This window comes from Triticum aestivum, chromosome 4B (genome assembly GCF_018294505.1).
Source record: "Triticum aestivum cultivar Chinese Spring chromosome 4B, IWGSC CS RefSeq v2.1, whole genome shotgun sequence".
NCBI lineage: Eukaryota > Viridiplantae > Streptophyta > Magnoliopsida > Poales > Poaceae > Triticum > Triticum aestivum.
Genome location: NC_057804.1, coordinates 57,899,362 through 57,904,303, shown reverse-complemented (window position 1 = coordinate 57,904,303; position 4,942 = coordinate 57,899,362). Strand labels below are relative to the sequence as shown.

Genomic DNA, 4,942 nt, shown 5'->3' with positions numbered 1-4,942 from the left:
TGGAAAATATTCCAGCATTTGAAAAATGTTAAATGTGTATAGAAAACATGTTTACCATGTATTAAAAAAATGTTAACTTGCATTTGAAAAATGTTAATCATGTATTTTAAAATGTTAAATATTACAAAATATTGATCATATATTCCAAAAACATTAATCTAATCAAGGATTTGAAAAAATGTTAAATATGCATAGAAAAATTGTTGACCATCTATTGAAAAAAATGTTAAACTTGTATTTAAAAAATGTTAATAAAATATTTAAAAATTAAAATGTGTATAGAAAATATGTTGACCATGTATTCAATTTTCTTAATATGGTATTTGAAAAATATTACATGTATATCGAAAAAATATTGACCATGTAGTAAGTAAATGTCAATATTATATTTAAAAATATTAAACATGTATTAGCTATATACCAAAAAAATGTATAGAAAAGCAATGAAAACCAAGAGAAAACAAAAAAGCAATGAGAACTAGAAAAAACAATGAAAAATAAAGGAAAGAGAAAACTAGCGAAAGCCGAAAAGAAACAAAGAAAAAATAGTAAAATCGGAGAAATGAAAAAAAAACTGGTGAAAAACAGGGGAAAACAAACGAAAATGGAAAAACAGTGGAAAATCGGCTCTTTTCTTCAACAAGGTCGCGACCTACTAGTTTAAGATGAACTGGATGATCCCACTGGTTAATAGCGCTGCGATGCAACCAGGTGATCCCAGGATTAAATCCTGCGCACTCCTTTTTCTATAGTCTAATTTCTTTTATGTATGCGCGAATGATCTGACCCACACCTGTAGACGCTTTAGACTTTTTTTTTTTTGAAAAGAAGGATGTACCCCGGTCCCCCGATTCGGTCTTCTTGGCCGTCCGATCTGGCCATCTAGAATGTCTGAACCGTCGGATCTTCACCTGCAGTCAAACCTAATTTGTCGTTTTCGTAGTCCAATGACAAGTGGGCTCACGTCGGGCGCTCGTTGGCTGGGTTGGCTGTTTCCGCGTGCAGGAGGATTTGCCCAATCAGCTCGGGCGCTCCGCACCCAATCATCGGTGTCTCGCGGCTCTCGCCCCACCCCAGCCACCAAACGAGGAACCCTAGCCTCCTTTCTCCTTCCCCTCGACCCCCACGAGCCGCTGCACCCCTCCCTCTCCCTTCCGTGCGTGCGCTCGGCCAAGGACGCTGCCGTCGCCCTCGGCTCCTCCTCCACCACCTCGCCTTTTTCTCCTCCTCGCCTTCCCATCGCTCGCGCGCATGTCGCTGCCGTCGGAAAACAGGACTGCGGGTCGCTTCCTCCTTTTCCTCCCGTCGGATCTAAGGCGTGCGGCCGTGGACGCGAGCCTCTCCGGTGGCGGCGGCAAAGGGTGACCACATGGATCGGTCCCTGCAGGAGAGAGAAGATGGGAGAGAGGGAGAGAAGGAAGGAGAGGAGGGAGGCCCGGCGGCGGACGGGAGAGGGTCACCGACCGGCGCCGGCGAGGTCAGGTGCGACCTGGTGGTTGGTGGCGGCTCGATCCACTCCTGGATCCTTCTTCTTCCACTTCCCCGCTGCCTAACACCGAGGAAGAGGGCTGGCCGAGGAAGAGGGCGAGGATGCAGGGATTGAAGAGGGTGTTCCTGCGTTCATCGCCTGGCCAAGGACGAGGACGACGACGTGGGGTGGAGCATGTCATCCCTCTGGTTATCACCTTCCTTACTGCTACTGGGTGAGCTTCTTCTCCCTTCTCATCAATGAGAGGTAGTTACAGTAGTTGATGTTTCACCTTGCTCCCAGGCTGAGATGAGGGTTTTCTCCACCGATTGTGGTGGCCTGAGTCAGAGATCGACAGCCACATGCTTGTGGCTACCACACAAAACGTGCTCTCTTGCTGACCTCGAGGTCCAGACGCAATGGATTGTCTCCAAGGTATCTAGCCCGTTGTTCCTCTTGTTTCAGATCATATGTGTTGGTCTGATGTGTGTGCAAGAGAACAAAATTCGAATTGGGGAAGGGAGCTTTCAGACCAATCTAATTGTCATTCCGTATGCAGATTCTTGTTTTTGCTCTTCTCATATTTTAGGCTGGGTGTATAAGCACTAAGATGGGTGTATTAGCAATGATACAGAGTTAATAATGCCTTGCATTTTGTTTTTAAAGTGTGGATCATTGGAACTATCATGAAGATAAGCAAGCTGCTGGCTTCAGCAACGTCACATTTTTGTACTGATTAGTGAACTGTCAAGATAGAAAAGTAATTCTTCTACATCCAGATGAATGGGATGGATAGTAGTTCTGCTATGCAGAATGGTAGTGTTTCCTACACGATCTTTTGTTTGTCATGTATGCCATCACTGAGTATTGTAGAGGCTGTAGGAATCTTACACTTTATATGGATGGTTTGCAAGTTAAAGGTCTGCAAAATAATGTGCTAAACTCTTATTTGTGGGCCATGTTAGTTTGCTTGGTTTAAGTTCAGAAGCGGCAATACAATGTTGTTTTTCGTCCCATGAAAGATGACAATGTTGCGCTGGTTACAAGAGCTTCCTCGTTCACAACGTCCTTCTTTCTTTGCTTTTTCTTCCTACAAGAAGACGCGAGTATTGTAATATCTTTAAAGAAGAGAGAATCTGCATTTATGAGTGCTTTCTTCTTTCTTCATTGTTACTTCAAGTTAGTGAATTCAGTTAAGTCGTACTGGGCAGCTTCATACGAATGGTTTCTCCATCTCCACATCTTATTCAGTTACGAGGCCATTTAAATCTTTTGTCTTTTGAAAAAAGGGGGATGCCATTTAGACAGTACTCTGTCCAACTTGATCTTCGACTTGCTGCTACTGTTTCTAAGCCTTTTCCTTAGCACTGATTTATGTGCTTCAGAGAATGAGCTCACCTTATTCAGTGGATGTGCCAAGTAAAAAATTAGTATCTGAGCAATTAGTACTGGCAGGCCTTCCTTTTGCTTGCTATAACCACATGGTGCCATTATGTGCTTCTGTGTATGGTTAGCTACCAAATTTCAGTTAACCATGCTTTTGAGTATAATCTGGGGACTACTTTCTGAAAATTGGTAGAATGTGTGATTAACTGATGTGCGTCATTTCTTTTGGTCACCAAGTAGGTGTTTCTCTGACCAGCAACAACAAAACTCCGCACTTTCTCAATTGCGATGTGATTGGTTCATGTCCACCAAGGCCGTTGCGTTGGTCGTGGTACTCGGCTTCCTTTGGGTTTGCTTGCTGTCGAGGAAGAAGAAAGGTGTGAACTATGTGAAAATGGACAAACCCACTGTCGCAGATGGTAATGAAAAAACTGACACCAACTAGCTCACTCTATAAATTTTGTCTAGGCTCAAGCTAACTACGTATCTGCACCATGATTGCTCGCTGGTGATATAGATGTATGCCTAACATCAGGTTATTACCACACCATAGTAGCTGCTCGCTGGGAATATAGATATATATTTCATTTTGCAGGTTTGAAACAAGCTGGTTCCTTTATATGAAATTGTTTATTCATGATTTGTTAATGTAGAAATCATTTCATTAATTAGTTTTGTATGGTCCGTGTGATTCATGCTGCAATGATTTTCTTCAGTCGGTTAATCGTGTAGTACTATGGCAGTGATATACTGATATCGTGTAGTAATCGATGCTCTGTTCATGGCTTTTTTCTTATTTTATCCTTCTTTGCTTTTTTCCTTTCCTGCAAGAAGATGTCGAGTCATGTAATATGTTCAAAGAAGAGAGAATCTGCATTTTATGAATCCTTTCTTCTTTCTTCATTGTTACTTCAAGTTAGTGAATTCATTTAAGTTGTATTGAGCAGCTTCATGTGCATGGTTTCTTCATCTACACATCTTATTCAGTCACGAGGCCAGTAAGATCTTTTGCCTTTTAGAAAAAGGGAGATGCCATTTAGACCTTACTCTTCCAACTTGATCTTTAACTTGCTACTACTGTTTCTAAGCATTTTCCCAAGCATTTTTTATTTGCTTCAGAGAATGAGCTCACCTTATTCAGTGGATGTGCCAAGTAAAAAAATTAGAAACTGAACAATTAGTTCCACTCTTAAATTTTGTACAACGGTCCAAATTATCCAATAAATCATTTGTTAGCAGGGTCTAATTATAGAAGTTGAATCAGTTGTTCCAAATTACAATGTGTGACTTATTCCATTTGTTTATCCTTTTGTCCTTTTAATCAAGAACAATGTTTAGAGCTTACATGGTTGTCCAAATTTAGTTCTGTAAAAGAGGAATATTGATATCATGCAATGATCAGTGCAGATTAGGATAGTTATAGAGTTCTTCCTCAGCTTTCATTGAGCAAAGATTGAATCTGTATGATTTTTTTCTAATACCAAGTAAATCTTGGTCTGCATTCTGTTAGTTTTCCTACTGAGTTTTTTTTTGGCTATTTTCGTTTAAATTGGTAGCTGATGTGAAAAAGTGTGTGTTGACATGCATGTAACCAAATCATGTATTAATGTGAGTTACTACATATACTTGCCTATCTCTTTCCAGAAGCACAACCCTCTTGATCCAACTAGGAACATCAAAACCAAATGGGAAATCATTGAGTGGACTTCAGATGGCCATGCTGTGAGTACACCATTAGTATCTGAATCTACTTCGTATAATTAAGACACACTTTCTACATATCGCTGCTATATTGATACCATGTGATCACTTAACATGAGTGTGACTAGCCTATTTTCTTGCCTAACTGTGTGATTGCATGTAGTAATGCATGGCTTCTCTATTTAAATGAAGAGTTGTGTTTATCATAATAATTATATACCACAGACTTGTTTCTTTCTGTTTATGTAATAATGCAGTTCGTCTTCTACCATATGTTTTCTTTGTTACATGTCTTCTAATTGTTCATCTTTTTTTCTCTTTCGACGACAAAATAACTTCGCGTTTGGCGTAACAAAATAACTTTTTTCTCTTTGTTACATGTCTTCT

At 40.3% G+C, this 4,942-nt stretch overlaps 1 long non-coding RNA gene across 2 annotated transcripts; it reads left to right on the top strand.

Moving 5' to 3' along the window:
* Positions 1-1,033: 1,033 nt before the first annotated feature.
* LOC123090997 (uncharacterized) lies at positions 1,034-4,936 on the top strand. Of its 2 annotated transcripts, XR_006442710.1 has the most exons (4): positions 1,034-1,703; positions 1,772-1,903; positions 3,095-3,273; positions 4,499-4,936. It is a non-coding gene; the product is annotated as an uncharacterized lncRNA (long non-coding RNA). The 2 variants fall into 2 exon arrangements; XR_006442709.1 differs by lacking the exon at positions 4,499-4,936 and having other exon boundaries at positions 1,036-1,703; positions 3,095-4,244.
* The last annotated feature ends 6 nt before the right edge of the window (positions 4,937-4,942 follow it).